We start from the raw sequence: 19708 nt of genomic DNA on the forward strand, positions 1-19708 counted from the left end.
AGAGAGAAAGAGAGAAAAAGAGAGAGAGAGAGAGAGAGAAAGAAAGAAAGAAAGAAAGCAAGCAAGTAGGGAGGGAGGAAGGAAGAAAGGAGGGAAGGAAGGAAAGAAAGAAAGAAGATAAAATAAAATAAAGTAAGATAAAATAAAGTTATTAAAATAAAAAATAATTATTAAGAAAAAAAATTTTTTTAAAGAAAAATAAACAAAACTAAAACCGGACGGATAGAACCCTAGGACAAATGGTGGAAGCAAAGCTATACAGACAAAATCTCACACAGAAGCATACACATACACACTCACAAAAAGAGGAAAAGGGGACAAAATAATATATCTTGCTCTCAAAGTCCACCTCCTCAATTTGGGATGATTCGTTGTCTGTTCATGTATTCCACAGATGCAGGGTACATCCAGTTGATTGTGGAGCTTTAATCCGCTGCTTCTGAGGCTGCTGGGAGAGATTTCCCTTTCTCTTCTTTGTTCGCACAGCTCCTAGGGGCTCAGCTTTGGATTTGGCCCGCCTCTGCGTGTAGGTCGCCGGAGGTCGTCTGTTCTTGGCTCAGACAGGACGGGGTTAAAGGAGCAGCTGCTTAGGGGATTGTGGCTCACTCAGGCTCGGTGGAGGGAGGGGCACAGAGTGAGGGGCACGGAGTGCGGGGCGAGCCTGCGGCAGCAGAGGCCAGCTTGACGTTGCACCAGCCTGGGGAGCGCTGTGCGTTCTCCCGGGGGAGTTGTCCCTGGATCCCGGGAACATGGCAGTGGTGGGCTGCACAGGCTCCCCGGAGGAGGGGTGGGATAGTGACCTGTGCTCGCACACAGGTTTCTTGGTGGCGGCAGCAGCAGCCTTAGCGTCTCATGCCCGTCTCAGGGGTCCGCGCTTTTAGCCGCGGCTCGAGCCCATCTCTGGAGCTCCTTTAAGCAGCGCTCTTAATCCCCTCTCCTCGCGCACCAGAAAACAAAGAGGGATGAAGAAGTCTCTTGCCTCTTCGGCACGTCCAGACTTTTCCCCGGACTCCCTCCCGGCTAGCTGTGGTGCACTAACCCCCTGCAGGCTGTGTTCACGCCGCCAACCCCAGTCCTCTCCCGGCGCTCCAACCGAAGCCTGAGCCTCAACTCCCACACCCGCCCGGCCCTGGCGGGTGAGCAGACAAGCCTCTCGAGCTGGTGAGTGCTGGTCGGCCCTGATCCTCTGTGCGGGAAACTCCCTGCTTTGCCCTCCGCACCCTGTTGCTGTGCTCTCCTCCGCAGCTCCGAAGCTTCCCCCCTCCACCGCCCGTAGTCTCCGCCCGCGAAGGGGCTTCCTAGTGTGTGGAAACTTTTCCTCCTTCACAGCTCCCTCCCACTGCTGCAGGTCCCGTCCCTATCCTTTTGTCTCTGTTTATTCTTTTTTCTTTTGCCCTACCCAGGTACGTGGGGACTTTCTTCCCTTTTGGGAGGTCTGAGGTCTTCTGCCAGCGTTCAGTAGGTGTTCTGTAGGAGTTGTTCAATGTGTAGGTGTATTTCTGGTGTATCTGTGGGGAGGAAGGTGATCTCTGAGTCTTACTCTTCCGCTATCTTACCCTCATCTCTAGTTGTTATGTTATTGAGAATTTCTTGTACATGCTAAGTTCCTTTTGTATTCCTGCTTTCAAGACTCTGTCTTTGCTTGACAGTTGATTATGATGTATCTTGGTATGGATCTCTGAGTTTCTACTACTTAGAATTAATTGAGCTTCTTGAATGTGTAAATTAATGTTTTTCATGAAGTTTAGGAAATTTTCCCCTAGTAATTCATCAAATATACTTTCTGCTCCTTTATCTCTTTCCTATACTTCTGTGACTCCAGCTATGCCTATGTTGGTATTCCTGATGATGTTCCACAGAGCTCTGAGGGTCTGTTTATTTTTCTTAATTCTTTCATCTTTTTTTCCTCAGATTTGATAATCTCAGTTGATTCAAGTTCACTGATTCTTTCTTCTGCCTGATCAAATCTGCACTTGAACACTTCTGGTGAAATTTTCATTTCAGTTATTATAATTCTCAATTTTAGAATTTCTATTTGGTTTTATCTTTTTATTGGCATTTTGTTTTTGATAAGACACTCTCATACTTTCCTTCAGTTCTTTAGATATGACTCTACTTAGTTCTTAAGTATAATTTAAATAGCTGTGAAGTCTACATAGTAAATCCAACATCTTGGATTCTTCAGGAACAGTTTCTATTGAATAATTTCTCCCCTTGTGTAATGATCACAATTTCTTATTTATTTGCATGTCTCATAATTTTTTTTGTTGTACAATAGAACACTGGGCATTTTATATAATGTGGCAACTCTGGAAATCAGATTCTCTGTCCTTCAAGTGTTTGTGGTTACTTCTGCTTGTAATTATTATTGTTTGATTTTGTGTGACCTTTCTGAAATAATTCTGCAAAGTCCATATTCTTTGTTATATATGGCCACCAAATATAATTTTCATTTAGCTTAGTGGCCAGCTAATAATTTGACGGAGATTTCTTTAGACAGTTGGAACCAATAAGTCTCACAGTCTTTGCTGAGGGACTCTGAATTCGTTTTAGAGAATTCCTTCCACAGTCTACCAGTTAATTGACAACTGTAACTTAGCTTCCACTTTAAGGTTGCCCAGAGCCTTTAGGTCATCCAGCAGTAAGAGTTTAAAGCTTTTTCAGGACTTTTTTGAGTGGGTGCATAACCCTAGCTGTTTTCATGGCATGGGCAGACATGTCACTTTCTAGATTCCCAGGAATATGTTGGAACTTTTCAAAGCCCTTATGAACATCTCTTTCCTCATCTTTTCCTTTTAAGATGTTGGATTAGTTCATTGCTTGCCCCAACTGTTAACCACTGCCTCAGGAAATCATGGTGTTAAAACACTTTTCTATAATTGTCTTCAACAAACCCTGGTGGAGAGGCTTTTAGTAATGGTTGATTTTTTTTTTTTTTTTTTTGCGGTACGCGGGCCCCTCACTGTTGTGGCCTCTCCTGTTGCGGGGCACAGGCTACAGATGCGCAGGCTCAGTGGCCATGGCTTACAGGCCTAGCCGCTCCACGGCATGTGGGATCTTCCCGGACCGGGGCACGAACCCGTGTCCCCTGCATCAGCAGGCGGACTCTCAACCACTGCACCACCAGGGAAGCCTCCAGTAATGGTTGATTTTAAGTCAGGTCTTGTACTCTGTCACCCCCGCCCCAGGCTCCCTATCAATAGTATTCATGGGTAGTCAATATATTGGCCACATCAGAGTCACTTCCAGCACCAACTAAACTATAAAGTCTCAGTTCTTAACTCTGAGATGCTGAAATAAAATCTTTCACATTGATACCTAGGAATCTGTATGTTTAACAAGATGGTTACTGAGGGGATGGGTGGGGGGAGGGATAGATTGGGAGTTTGGGGTTGACATGTACACACTGTTATATTTAAAATAAAATGCCTTACCATGAGAAAAAAAAGAAAAACAAGATGATCAAGTGATTATGATGTGACTATCACATTTGAGGACAGTGTTCCAGGATATTCCATCCCCCCTGAAGTTCCATCCTATTAAATCTCTAGTAAAATGTCTTTCAGACTAATTTGACAAACTAATTTGGCTCAGAGAAAACCATGGTCATTAAGTGCTTATTTTGTTATCTCTTTCACCTAATTTACAGAAACATTTAATGACTAAACCCAATTGAGATATTTCAGACTATTTCTGTTGCTCTTAAATTGGCTTCATGTAACTTTGTCTTCATCTAGGGAAAAGCGTTTGATTAGTTTACAAAGAGGTGAAAAACAAACTCTAAACAGCAGTTTCTGCTTATAGACTACAGCTCATATATTCTTTTTTGTTTTGTTTTGTTTCGTTTTTGTTTGGGTTTTTTTGCATATATTCTTTTTATCTTCTGAAATCTTCATATGTAGGATCATAGACATATTGAATATTAGAGGGCAATGGACCTTAGAAATCATCTAGATGCATTGTTCTTATTTTGTATCATGCTGAAGCTCAGAGAGGTCAAAGGGTTACTTACAGAATGTTAGTTCTTTTTGTAAATCCTAGTACATTTCCAGATTGGACCCATGTCTAACTAGCATAGCATTCAGCAAAATGACTGATTTTGAACAATAGTCTCTACATGTTATTTAAGCAGTACTCCATAAACAGAAAGCAAATGATCTTTAAGATTATAAAATATATTACTATAACCTTGTACATATTGAGCTTTTTAAATTACCCACTGTATGTATAACTAGGAATTTAAAGCTATGGGGACATCTAGATCCATTTCACTTCTATATTAACTAATTCAGAGCTATTGAAAGCTTAGTTTCAGGGTTATTTCTACCTGAGACATTTTATTTCAGAGATAAGGAATTTTATATTTCAGTAGAAGCCTATGTGTCTCTCCAGCTTGAGATATTCTATGAAATTGCTAGCTGTACAACTAATGTTCATATCATTTGACTCTTTAATATAATATTAATCTTATATAAGTAGTTTAAGATATTTTGGCAAGCAATTCGCAAATATTTCTAAGTAAACTCAGAGTATAGGCTTCTCTAGTCCCTTCTCAAATAGTTCCATTGAAGTACATCTTAATGTAAATGTTGCTAAACCCACGCCGGAATATTCTCTAGTTGAAGTGAGCTCCATGAGGTATTAAAAATAGGCAAAATGGTGAACTCTATTGTTAGAAGGGGAAAAAGTAGGAACTTTTTGTATTTAGCTATACTTTGTTGGGGCCCAGGGCAGACTGCCCCAAAATGTGTCTCAATGGTATATAGATTATTTTGAATTAAAGTTACTTAAGAAATGGCCAATGCAAGAAGGATACTCTGACCCCCTTCTCTGCCACCCTGAAAGCAGGAAACAGATCTTCTATGTGAAAGGCTAACTCCCTGCCTCTGGAGGTAGAAGGATGCCCTTATCGCCAAAGATAGGGAATTTAGGGCCTAGACACCTATTTAAACAAATCTTGTTTCTTCTTTAATTTACTACCCCTAGCCTAGATTCTGTTTAGATTCTTCACTAATTGGACACTCAAAACCTAAGTTTCTTTGTCCTGTCAATTCCCCTCAAATTTATTGTTTCTTTGCCTAAAAAGTATAAAAGCTTCCTGTGTCGGCCACTTCTTAGGTCCCATTTCTATGAGACCTCCATATGCAGGAATTAAAATTTGTTTCTTTTTCTCCTGTTAATCTGTCTTGTGTCAATTTTATTATTACTCCAGCCAGGAGAACTCAAGAGGGGTTAATTTCTCCTTCCCTGGTAACATCAAGATTAAATTAAGGATGACTATGGTTGTAATTTCGTATATAATATATTGTAGAAGAGTGGTTTGAATAATTTACTATTTATTTCCCATAATATTCCCCAAAATTATTTAAAGAGACACACAAAAATTACATGTGTTACAGGATAAATCTGAAAAGTTGGGGGACTCATTAGAGCTCATCAAAATTCCAGGAATAGGGCAGTGGGTGAGCTTTCTGGAAGAAGTTCAGACAAGGAAGATTTTCAGAGATTCTTGCTTATGTAAATAGTTGGTGTCCCTCATGGGAAAACTATAGAAGATGGTATTTTGTGATGCTGGATAGTGGGTATAACTTCTGTATGATTGAGTAATAGTTGAATTAGGGCCTTCATAAAATATTTGTAACATCCTAAGATATTGCCATTATGACTCTTCATGGACTCCAATATTCCTGGGACAGCAACTTCTTCCTTAAAGAACCAAAAGATTGGAAAAAGCAGGTCTAATTTCTCTTCTGTCACCCTAAGATATGCCCAAAATTGCATGATTGTGGAAACAGGCCTCTCTTTCTTATAGTTGACCAGGTTCTTGATTAACTCAGGTTATCTAGTAACAGTATTCATAAATTAATAGAGCTTTCAGCAGAGATGGAGATTATATTCCCTCCTCCCCCAAATTTCTAAGCCAGTTTTTCCTTTGTGCTCACAAGGAGGATATAGGGTCTAGGGGAGCCTGTACACACTGGTAAAGGTATAATTGTTTCATCTGGCAGCTCTTCCGATAGTCCAGTACCCAAGCTCGATTTACTGATGCCTGTGCTGTACTGCTTGTTAAATATTTTGAATATCACCTTTGCTATGACCCTGATGAGAAGTGAGGTTAACCAAACCGGAAATATATTAGAAGCAGGCCAATGTATTGCTATGTTCCATAAATATCTCTTTGACATTTAACACTATATATTTTCTTTTAAAGGTTAGGCCTGAGCTCACATTTGTTCAAGGAATAAATAAATTGGAGGCCATGCATCTCGTAGTAACACAGTCCTCATATAAAGCCTAGATGGTTTGAGATTTTAAGTATGTAGTACTGTTCCATTGCTATATGTACAGAGAGCAAAGTAATTGTCCTGGAGAAGGTTAACTTATGGGTGTCCATAAACCTTGGTGAAGTTTTCGATAAGTAATCTTTAAAAGGCTAGGCTGTTCATTCTGGGAGCCAGAGAAATAGTTTCTGAGGTAGTTTAGAGGAAAAAGTAGAAAATTCTTTCCTATTGATCATGTGGGCTATACCCACGAATCCTGCTTCTATGTTCCCACTTTCTATTTATTATAAAATCAAATCATAATGGGGATAAATTAATATAGTAAAATGAAAGCAAAATGAGATATTATTAAAATAAAATAAATGAGTTAATCTAAAAAAAGAATAAAATGGGAAATTTAAAATATTTAAGTTAAAAAAGTAGTATATTAAAAAGGAACTTTAAGGCCCAGTGAAGATAAAACTCAAAACATTTGAAATAATAAAATTTCAGATAAAGGATATAGGTCAGATAACAAGATAAAAATTATAAAAGAAAATAAAGAATTAGAATAAAGTGAACAAATTTAAAACATGTGATTGAAAATCAAGAATAAGAAGACAGGACTAAAAGCTACAAGTAAGAATAATTTTAAAAAACAACTTTAAAACAGTAAATTTAAATACTTTTATTAAATTGGGATTAACATGTACACACTGCTATATTTAAAATAAAATGCCTTTCCATGAAAAAAAATAATAAGGCAATAAGAGCAGAGATTAAATAATAGGATCCCGTTAAACTTTCACCTGTCACTTAACAGCTTACAAGTCCTTATAATGAATGGGCTTTTAAAAATTATTATTATTATTAGCAGGTCAGGAACTCTATAATTGCAAGAGCTGGAAAGCTACAAGGTGTAACAAGCAGTAGGCAGCCAAGCCTCTTTTACCCTCCAGGAAAAACAAAAAACTGAAATAACAAGCCAAGAAATTTTACCAGATATGTATAATTATTTTAAATATGCAGATATTAAGGATGAGATTGCTCTTCATATTTCTTCAATACTAACTGTAAAAGTTTAGGAAAGTTTATTAGATGCTTTTCCTTTGTTGAATGGTACAACTTTGCAGAAACCAAAAAAATGCGTATCATAAAAATAGTTCTTTTGTTAGCAGTATGACAGATAGTTTGAAGCACCTGATAGCAACTTGGCGTCTAACTGTGTTCTTAATTCTTGCAAATTTAAGATAATTAATACCTTTGAGGTACCATATGTGCCTATTGAAAAGAATGGTTTTTATTTTCACATTAGAAATTCTAGAAAATAATTGTAGCATGCTCAAAAGTTTGGATCTTCTTATCTTCTAACCATCCAAAGAAATATTTTATTAAATCATACTTTATTCTTGCTTTGTGTTTTTTATAGTGCAGATACGGAATTTATTAAGCTCTGGAATGCTCGCTAAAGAATTTTATCATGAACACGTGGCGGATTCTAATGTAGGATGGCTCAATTTAAAGGTAAGGGATAAACTTAACTGGTTAATATATTTGCTGGTATATTTGAGGTATATCCCTTATTTGCCTCCCCCCAAAAAATAATCTGTGATTTTGTTTGGTTGTGACTCCATAGTTCACTGTTCTTCCTAGTTACAGGTATTCATTTCAGCACAACTGATGAATATCTTGTATATATAAATGCATATGATCATATACATTCATTTATTAAAAAGTCAATATTTCTAGTATGTTGCTAGGAATGAATACTGAAATGAATAAACTGCTTGTGATCAGTCTATAGGTTTGCAGTATCAGAGAGGAAGCCCAGTCTGTCAGTAGCAAGGGAGTATAAAATAATGTTGCCCACCATCCAGTTCTACAAGGATCAAGTCATTAGCCAATGCAGTCGCTGACTGACAGTATACCCTGAAAGGAATCCAGGACAAAAAACAGGCCCCTTAGATAGAGATATCTCAGGAAAAAATTTTAATGAACCCAGATTCATGCATCTTCCTATGCATACAAAAGCACTAGAATCATTAACTGAGATATCTCATCCTTGTGACTAGCAGTCACCTTTTACCAAGATGTATGCTTAACTGCACGAATTCCCTAGCCAAAAATCATATATTGAATATTTATACTGGCTTCTTCCCTACCTCTTTGGAGCAATCGCCTCAGAGCTACTGAGAGGCTGTTTCCTGGGCTATAGTCCTCAGTAAGTTCCCTGAATAAAACTTAAAATCCACAATTCTCCCAGTCCACAGGAGAACAGGCAGTTTAGACTTAAACGAAGAAAAGAGGAAACTATTATACTATTTACCTACAACACTCTCCCAGTTATAGAATTCTTTGTATAATGCTTTTGTTTTGTGGAAGTTATTTGAGAAACAGAGTTGTGTTTTATTTTGGTGATTGGGGTGATTGAGGAAAGAGAGGAGGGCAATTTGAAGACTAATTGCCTTTTGCTGGGATGATTTAAAGTTATGTAATTATCTTGGATGTCTCTGTTTTACCTTTAAGGCAAACTACACAAAATAAAGGTAATGACAATAACTATAATTTATTGAACATATATTATGTGGGCTGCCTTGCTAGGTAGTTTGCATACAATAAATTTACAATGCATTCTCTGCATTTAACAAATGGAGAAACTGAGAGGAAATTGCTTAAGTAACTTTCCCAAGGCACATAGGAGACAGAATTCAGTTTAATTCAGTTTGACCTGAAGCTCCTGCTGTTTCATGCTACATCTCTCAAAATCTCATTTTAAGCAGCTATTAATCCATGCTGCTGAATAGTGAAGAAAGTATGTCTTAGCAAACTGGCTTTTTAAAAAAGAAACATTTTTATAAGAATGGTATAGGATAATTAAAAGTAAATCCTACTACTCAGTCAATCTTATTTTTCTTAGCTCAAACAAAATTCTTCAGCAATTTGATTCTAATCACATGCAAAGCCAAGTACAAGTGGAGAGCCGCCCCTTGTCATTTAAACTCCCCAAACGGCCTGAGAAAAATGTCCAGTTTCACCTTCCCCTCACTAGGATGTATTTAGAGCCCTGTCGGAAAACTCATCAGATAGTCTCTGAGTTTATTTTTAACTTGCATTCATTTGAGAACAAGATCAGAAAAGTTGTTATTTTCTGTCTGTCACAGACACAGATTAAGTCTGTTAAGTCTATTAAGTCTCTATTTTCACTTGCCACTTTAAAAATCAGAACTAAAGTGGCTATAGATATGCGCCTCTCAAACAATACAGATGGATTGGGCTGATGATTCCATTTTTGGAAACACGAATAAAATATTACCTATTCATACTCACCCAATCTCCTATTTTTTGTTGCATTTCAATCTTGATCTTTTATTTTAAAGATTATGTTAAAATCTATTTCTTACTCTGTCAGTTTTGCAATGGCCTTTGATAAAAAGCAATGAAATTCAGACCTAAGACATAAGAATTAAGTTCTTTAGTATCATGAAAAGAAAAATTCACCAACAATATGTTATTAAGATCTTACTAACTTTATTCAGTGATTCATGAATCAGGCAGCATCCAGTCCAGAAAATAAAAAGGAGCTCCAAAGAGCTATACAAATCAAAGGTGTTTTATAGACGGAGACACACAGGAATGAGGAAGCTCTACTGGGGAAATCTGATTTGATTGGCTAATACAAGGTTATTTCCCTAATTTGGTGTACAGAGGAACCTTGGAGCCTGGTTGTGTAATTTAAGTTGAGCAGACAAGTTCTGATTGGTCAATTTAAGTTACATTTAGAGTCAGCATGCTCAAGAAAAGGAAGCTAAGTTTTGACTTGTCACTCCGTGGAGCGGGGCAGGGGGTGGCTTAGCATGAGTAACTCCATCTTGGGCCTAGCATAATTATTTAAAACTTAACAGTATAAGAGTAGACTTTGCATGGATAATGACCCTATACAGTGCATTTGCTGTGAAGAGTTTTAGCTCTGTTTATCTGGGCTGTAAGAATTTCTTTCAGACAAAAATTTCTCAGGTCTTATTGAATTTTCCAAATGGGCCAAATTTTAGATATCAGAATAAGTTTGATCACCTTCCTGGTAATTATATTTATTTGAATACAATTTGTAGAACTTAGTTATAAAAAAAAATTCCACCGAATGCACTTTAATTACTTCATGTAGTAGTTCTTTTCATATAGAGAAAATGTGTTAATTTGTTAATCGTTTATTAAAGGTATATTTATTATGTACCTACTATGTGCATAGTACGCAACTAATCAGATAGGGATCCTGTCCCTCATGGATTTTAGAGTATTGCGGGTAAGATAAGATCGGTTTTTGCCTGTATCAACCTTTATAGCTATAATTAACTTATAGCAACACCAAATGTACATGTCATGTAGTGATTTTTAATTCAACTAAAACATATACTTTAACCACATGGTATAAATTTGGTGGAATGGAAAAAGACACTTAGCACGTGATTGAGCCTAGTTAGCTGCTCAGCACCTCAAATTTGTTCTCAACTTGACATCAGGTGGTCTCCTTTTCACAAAGTACTGTCTTTGGGAATAAAATGTCTCTCTAGAGAAAGCTAGAGTAGTAACTCCAGACTTTCTGTATAGGAGTGGTTTAAGGAGAAGCACCCTGTCTCAAAGGGGAGGTAAGGTGCTTGTTTTGGCAGGGCAAGCACACTGCCTCTATTAGATTGTATATTACAGATTTTTTAAATTGATGTTTTAAAATATGTTTTTCTTTATGCTTAACATAATGGTGAGAAACTATCTATCGCCATTATTGTGGAAATAGAGACAAACCAAATGAGAATAAATAAAATACATTTATTCAGAGCTTCTTCAGCAAGAGAGTCAGTCACCATACCTTAGCTTTGCCAGAGACTCAAAGGCAGATAAGAAGTAGGAAAACTATAGTGAAAAAAGGAGAATGCTTCATTTATGCTGTGATTGGAGACCGTTGGTATCAGGCAGCTGCATATGTGCTTTCCAGAAGTGGAGCATCCTATGTGATTGGTTTGGGGTACACATTTTGCTCTTTCTGGTTGGTCCTGAATTGAAAGAAGGCAAAATTAGGAAAGCTGGCCATCACTGACCAAGTCATGATCTTTCTGAATTAACTGCTACAGAGGTTGTAACTCAGAGTTTTATTTTTATATATGGTCTAGCTGTTGTCTGTTTGTATATTCAATCTCTCATTATCAAATATTAGTATCATTCATTAGTTTAATACTTTTTTGAGTACCTACTATGTGCCAGGCAGTGTTTTAGGTGCCAGTGGCAAACAGTAAATAACACAGGACAGAACAAAAAATCCCTGCCCTGAGAGAGATTACATTCAAGATAGGAAAGAGGTAACATTCAAGATTGATTGCAGTTTTAAATAGAGCAGACAAAGGAGATCATACTGAAAAAGTTGACATTGATAAAAGAAGTTGAGGGAAAAAGCATTGCTGGAGAAAAACATTCCAAGCAGAAGGAACAGTAAGAGATCCAGAGGCTGTGACATGTCTGGTGTATTACATGAATAACATGAAGACCATATGGCTTGAATAGAACAAATAGAGGAGGAGAGTGGAAAGAAATACCATCATAGAGGCAAATGGACCAGATCAAATAGGGCAGAGTAACCATCGTAACAAATTTAGCTTCAGCTCAGAGAGAGATGGGAAGCCACTGAAAAGTTTTGAGTAGAAGTATGGTAAGAAATGTGTTTTAACAGGATCACTCTGGCTGTTGTCTAGAATATAGACTTCAGGGGTACCAACAGTCCTAGCTAAGGAGCTCAATTAGAAGGCTATTGCAATAATTGAGGGTGGCAGTGCCATTCTATGTCTTTGGATTGGAGAATTTAATCCATATACCTTTAAAGTAATTATTGCTTTGTAAGGACTTATTATTTCCATTTTAGCAATCAATTCTTTATTTTTTGGCTTAACCAGTCAAGATTTATTGGCCCTCAGAACCAATACAGTCTCAAGGAATGGTAGTTTCATGGTTGATAGATCCACCTTCTCAGTCATATCTCCAAAGACCCAATTTCTTTTCATCTTTCTGTTCAGCAATCCTCAACCTGGGTTCCATCCTAATACCTACTCTCCTAGTTGTAGCAGGATAAGTGCCTGACAAAGTCAGAGATAATCATCCTTGCTCAAGTCCAGTAGGAGAGAGCAATCAATTCTTAATGTTTTCAAATAATTTTATCACCCAGGTGTGCATCTCTAGGTACTAGAGCCTTGTTTTGCATACTCATGGTAAAGTCATCATGTTACTGTGTCCTTTGACTTTCTTGTAAATTGGCAGCTGGATCTGGAGATTGTATCAGACTTAGACGTTTATCACTTTTGCAAGTGAATAGATAGTGCATGGCAAGAGTATAGGAGGCACAAAATGTCTGGTTGTCTTTCTTTTTGTAATGTTAGCAGTCATTGATACTTAATGCCTATATCTGTTCATTCATTGTGGTTTGAAAAATAGAAATAGTCTAATGTTATTTCTTATTCAACTTTTGGATACTTTTTTAAAGAGATAACTCCTGTCATTTGCTATTTGTTTACCCAGCGGTATGGTACCTAAAGGAAATGCTTGATTCTTTCCCTTTATTTACCAGTTTTTAAGCTAATGAGTTGCTTCCCTATCATCTTCTAAAAGTGACTGATTTTTTAAAAATATATCAGTATAACTCATGGACTTAAACATATTTTATGGGGTTCAACCCTTTGTAAGTATTATTATTACCAAAGTTTGTGTTATCCCCTCTTTGGCCAATGGGAGTCTTTTCAAGTGGGTTCCTATGTCCATCTGACCTACGCATATTTGGTAGCTTCCTTACTGTCATTACAAGAATTTCTAGGCTTATTTTGTATATATATTTTTTAACCTAAACATGGAATCAGCCATTTCTCCAAGAAGCCCTGGTTTTGGGTAGTGGTAAATGATATTTCAAGACTACCATCTGGACAATAGGCTTGCTCGTTGTTACTGAGTTGGGATTGTACCTAGATCTTTTAGTCAACTAACCTAGAAGATTCTTTATTTAAAAGTTATTTTCTGGGCTTCCCTGGTGGCGCAGTGGTTGAGAGTCCGCCTGCCGATGCATGGGACACAGGTTCGTGCCCCGGTCCGGGAAGATCCCACATGCCGTGGAGCGGCTGGGCCCGTGAGCCATGGCCGCTGAGCCTGCACGTCCGGAGCCTGTGCTCCGCAATGGGAGAGGCCACAACAGTGAGAGGCCCGCGTACTGAAAAAAAAAAATTATTTTCTTCTAGTTTTATTGAGATATAATTGACATACAGCACTGTATAAGTTTAGGGTGTACAGTATAATGATGTGACTTACATAATGAAATGATGACCACAGTAAGTTTAGTGAACATCTGTTATCTCATGTAGATACAATATTAAAGAAATTTTTAAAAATTTCCTTGTGATGAGAACTCTTAGGATTTACTCTCTTAACCACTTGCATATATAACACACAGCAGTGTTTGTTATATTTATCATGTTGTATGTTACATCCCTAGTACTTATTTATCTTATTACTGGAAGTCTGTACCTTTTGACTACCTTCATCAAATTCGCCCTCTCCCCAAGCCCCACCTCTGGTAACCACAAATCTGATCCCTTTTTCTATGAGTTGTTTCTTTTGTTTTTGGAGTATACTTGACTTACAGCACTGTATTATTTCCTGGTACACAACATAGTGATTTGATATTTCTATGCTTTTCAAAATGCTCACCACGGTTCAGTCTAGTTAGCATCTGTCACCATACAAAAATACTGCATAATCATTGACTATATTCCCCACATGGTACATTTCATACCTGTGACTCATTTATTTTGTAACTGAAAATTCGTGCCTCTTAATCTCCCTCACCTATTCCTCTCCTTTCCCCTCACCCCCTTTCTGTCTGGCAACCACCTGTTTGTTCTCTGTATCTATGACTCTGTTTCTGTTTACTTATGTCTGTTCATTTGTTTTTTAGATTCCACGTATAAGTGCATACAGAATTTGTCTTTCTGTGTATGACTTATTTCACTTATCATAATACGCTCTAGGTCCATCTCAGTCGTTGCAAATGGCAAGATTACATTCCTTTTTATGGTTGAGTAATATCCCATTACATATATATACCACATCTTCTTTATCCACTCGTATATTGATGGACACTTGGGTTGCTTCCATAGCTTGGCTGTTGTAAATGATGCTGCTATGAACATTAGGGTGCATATATCTTTTCAGATTAGTGTTTTCATTTTCTTTGGATATATATCCAGGAGTGGAATTGGTAGATCGTGTGGTAGTTCTATTTTTAAGTTTTTGAAGACTCTCCATACTGTTTTCCATAGTGGTGGCACCAATTTACATTCCCACCAACAGTGCACAAGGGTTACATTTTCTTCGCATCCTCACCAACACTTGTTACTTGTTGTCTTTTTCATAATAGCCATTCTGACAAGTGTGAGGTGATATCTTATTGGGGTTTTAATTTGCATTTCCCTGATGATTAGTGATGTTGAGCATCTTTTCACATGTATGTTGGCCATCTGTATATCTTCTTTGGAAAAATGTCTATTCAGGTCCTCTGCCCTTATTTTAATTGAGTTGTTGTATTTTTGATGTTGAGCTGTATGAGTTCTTTATGTATTTTGAATGTAAACCTGTAGGTGAATATATCGTAGGCAAGTATCTTCTCCCATTCAGTAGGTGGCCTTTTCATTTTGTTGAAGTTTCCTTCCTTGTGCAAAATCATTTTAGTTTGATGTAATCCCATTTGTTTATTTTTTATCTTGTTTCCCTTGCCTGAGGAGACATATCCAAAAAAATATTGCTAAGACCTATGACAAAGAGGATACTGTCTGTTTTTTTCTAGAAATTTTATGGTTTCAGGTCTTACAGTTAAGTTTTTAATCCACTTTGAATTAATTATTGTATATGGTGTGAGAAAGGAGTCCCGTTTGATTCTTTTGCATGTAGCTGTCCAGTTCTCCCAACACCATTTATTGAAGAGGCTGTCTTTTCCCCATTGTATATTCTTGCCTCCTTTGTTGTAGATTAATTGCGCATATAAGCGTGGGCTCATTTCTGGACTCTCTATCCTGTTTCATTGACCTACATGTCTGTTTTTGTACCCATACCATACAGTTTTGATGACTGTAGCTTTCTAGTATAGTTTGAAGTCAGGGAGCATGATACCTTCAGTTTTGTACTTCTTTCTTGATATTGTTTTGGCTATGTGTGGTCTTCTGTGTTTCCATAAAAACTTTAGAATTATTTATTTTGCTTCTATGAAAAATGTCATTGGTATTTTGATAGGGATTGTATTGAATCTATAGATTGCCTTAGGTTATAGGTCATTTTAACAATATTAATTCTTCCAATCCATGAACACGGTATATCTATCCATTTGTTTGTGTCATGTTCAATTTCTTTTATCAGTGTCTTGTAGTTTCTGAGTATAGCTCTTTTGCCTACTTGGTTAGATTTATTCCCAGGTATTTTATTCTTTTTGATGTGATTGCAGATGGGATTGTTTTCTTTATTTCTCTTTCTAATAGTGTGTTCTTTGTGTAGAGAAACACCATAGTTTTTTTTTAACATTTTTATTGGTGTATAATTGCTTTACAATTGTTAAATTGTGTTAGGCTCTGCTTCATAACAAAGTGAATCAGCCACACACATACATACATCCCTATATCTCCTCCCTTCTGCGTCTGCCTCCCACTCTCCCCATCCCACCCCTCCGGGCAGTCACAAAGCACTGAGCTGATCTCCCTGCGCCACGTGGCTGCTTCCCACCAGTCATCTACCCTACACCCGGTAGTATATATAAGTCCATGCCACCCCCTCACTTCGTCCCAGACCATCCCCCTCCCCATGTCCTCAAGTCCATTCTCTACCTCTGCGTCTTGATTTCTGTCCTGCCCCTATGTTCTTCATAACCTCTTTTTTTTTTTTTTAGACTCCATATATATGTGTTAGCATACAGTATTTGTTTTTCTCTTTCTGACTTCACTCTGTATGACAGACCCTAGGTCCATCCACCTCACTACAAATAGCTCAGTTTCATTTCTTTTTATGGCTGAGTAATATTCCATTGTATATATGTGCCAGATCTTCTTTATCCATTCATCTGTCGATGGACACTTAGGTTGCTTCCATGTCCTGGCTATTGTAAATAGAGCTGCAATGAACACTGTGGTACATGACTCTTTTTGAATTATGGTTTTCTCAGGGTATATGCCCAGTAGTGGGATTGCTGGGTCGTAACACCATAGATTTCTGTATATTAATTTTGTATCCTGCAACTTTACTGAATTAATAGATGATTTCCAGTAGTTTTTTGGTGGTGTCTTTAGGATTTTCTGTGTATAATATCTGCTACTAGTGACAGTTTTACTTCTTCCTTTCCAGTTTGGATTCCTTTCATTTCTTTTTCTTGTCTGATTACTGTGGCTAGGACTTCTGGTACTATGTTGAATAAAAGTGGTGAGAGTGGGCATCCTTATCTTGTTCCTGATCTTAGAGAAAATGCTTTTAGCTTTTCACTGTTAAGTATGATGTTGGCTGTGAGCTTGTCATATATGGCCTTTATTATTTTAAGGTATGTTCCCTCTATATGCACTTTGTTGAGAGTTTGTATCATAAATGGGTGTTGAATTTTGTCAAAATCTTTTTCTGCATCTATTGAGATGATCTTGTGATTTTTATTCTTCAATTTGTTAATGTGGTGTATGATGTTGATTGATTTGGGGATATTGAAACATCCTTGCATCCCTGGGATAAATTCCACTTGTTCATGCTGTATGATCCTTTTGATATCTTGTTAAGTTTGCTAATATTTTTTTGAGGATTTTTGCATCTATATTCTTCAGTGATATTGGCCTATAATTTTCTTTATTTGTCATCTTTGTCTGGTTTTGGTGTTAGTGTGATGCTGGACTTATAGAATGAGTTCAGAAGTGTTCCTTCCTCTGCAATTTTTTGGGATAGTTTGAGGAGGATAGGTATTAACTCTTCTTTAAATGTTTAGTAGAATTTACCTGGGAAGTCATCCAGTTCTGGACTTTTGTTTGTTGGTAGCTTTTTGGTTACTGATTCAAGTTCATTACTGTTAATTAGTCTGTTCATATTTTCTATTTCTTCCTGATTCAGTCTTGGGAGGTTGTACATTTCTAGGAATTTGTCCATTTCTTCTAGGTTGTCCACTTAATTGGTGCATAATTGTTCATAGTATTCTCTTATGATTCTTTGTATTTCTGTGGTGTTGGTTGTAACTTCTATTTCAGTTTGTTTATTTGGGCCCTCAATCTTTTTTCCTTGATGAGTCTGGCTAAAGGTTTATCAATTTTGTTTATCTTTTCAAAGAACCAGTCTTAGTTTCATTGATCTTTTCTATTTTTTTTTTAGTCTCTATATCTGTGCCCCCTCACTGGTGGGCAGAGCCAGGTACTGGGGTCTCTTTCTGTGGTGCCCATGGGTCCTGAATCTAGTGTCAGCCTGCTGGTGGGCAGCCTCAGGATGTCTCGGGCCTGATGCCACCCCTGGTTGGTAAAGCCAGGTTCCAGGGGTAGTACCAATTCACTGGTAGATGGGGCTGTGTCCCGAGGTCTCTGACTGTAGTGCCCTGGGGATCTGGGGTTGGTGTCAGCCCAAAGATGGGTGGGGCTGGGGGACAAGGGGTCCTGGTGCTGGTGCTCACCCCCTTGCAGGTGAGGCTGGGTTCTAGGGCTAGTGCTGGCCTGTTGGTGAGTAGGGCTAGGTCCTGGGCCCTCTGCTGTACTAGGCCAGGCCCTGGGGTAACTGGGGGCTCAGGTGGTCCTTCAGCAGCCGGTCTGCTGGTGGGTGTGGCTGTGTCCTCACCCAGCTAGCTGCTTGGCCTGGGACATCACAGGACTGGTGCTGACCATCTGAAGGGCAGGGCTGGGTCTGGCACTAATAAGCTAGAGGGAGGATTCTAAAATGGTACTTGCCAGCCCCAGCGTCCTCCTGGTAGGATGAGTTCCCCAAAAGGCTGCTGCCATCATCTGTGTCCCCAGGGTGAGTCCCAAATGCCTCCTGCCTCTCTGGGTGGCTTGCCAAGATCAGCCAGTGGGTCTGACCCAGGCTTCTTTCAAATTACTGCTTCTGCCCTCAACCCCGGAGCATATGAGAATTTGTATGTCCCCTTTAAGAGTGGAGTCTCTATTTCCTACAGCCCTCTGTCTGTCCTGAAAGTAAGCCCCACTGGCCTTCAAAGCCAAACATTCTGGGGGCTCGTCTACTTGGTGCAGGATGCCTAGGCTGGGGAGCCCGATGTGGGGCTTGGACCCCTTGCTTCTTGGGGGGAACCTCTGCAACTGTAATCATCCTGCAGTTTGTCAGCCACCCACCCAGGAGTATGGGTCTTGATTATACTGCATCTCTGCCCCACCAACCATCTCACTGTGGTTCCTTCTTTATGTCTTTAGTTGTAGAAGAGCTTTTGTGCTAGTCTTTAGGTAATTCTCATTGATAGTTACTCTGTAATTAATTATAATTTTGGTGTGCCCATGGGAGGAGGTGAGTTCAGGGTTTTCCTACTCTCCCATCTTGGCCACTTTCAAGATTCTTAGCATGTATACATCTGTATCTGTGAATGTGATAGGAGAATCAATATGGATTCTTAAGGAGAATGTATATTAATATATATATATAATGTGTGTGTATATATATATATATATATATATATCCTATTTACATTCAAGTTTACAGAGTTTTAATCAACTTCCTTTCTGTAAAATTTATATCTCCTTTCTTCTACACTGAAAATTCTGCTCCTTAAGGACATAGCATGGGGATGACCAAATTAGAATATGGTATAACTACTCACTTTTAAAATCTCTAATTCCATACATATTAATCTCAGAATAACAATACTATTATTACCTCCAATATGATTACTGAAATGTTAAGTTTTTTTTTTTTTTTTTTTTTTTTTTTTTCGCGGTACGCGAGCCTCTCACTGCTGTGGCCTCTCCCGTTGCGGAGCACAGGCTCCGGACGCGCAGGCTCAGCGGCCATGGCTCACGGGCCCAGCCGCTCCGCGGCATGTGGGATCTTCCCGGACTGGGGCACGAACCCGTGTCCCCTGCATTGGCAGGCGGACTCTCAACCACTGCACCACCAGGGAAGCCCTAAAATATTTTTACATGTACTCTATTTTTCATCTATTTTTAAAACGGTTGTATTGTATCTTTATTGTCAAAACATACAGCCATCACATAATATCCTCTCTCCCTCTTAGTACCTCATTTACCCTTAATTCTGCAGGTAACTAAATATTTAATGCTTACAAGCTATTCTTATATTAAGGTCTCTCTGGTCATTTTGTGTGTGAAGCTTGTTCGCTATTAGATTCCTCAGGAAGGATTCATGGGCACAATACTAGCTGAATTCTTGTATTTTGCTAAAACCTTATGCACTTTAAAGCTGAA

Source organism: Stenella coeruleoalba (genome assembly GCF_951394435.1).
Source record: "Stenella coeruleoalba genome assembly, chromosome: X".
Classification (NCBI taxonomy): domain Eukaryota; kingdom Metazoa; phylum Chordata; class Mammalia; order Artiodactyla; family Delphinidae; genus Stenella; species Stenella coeruleoalba.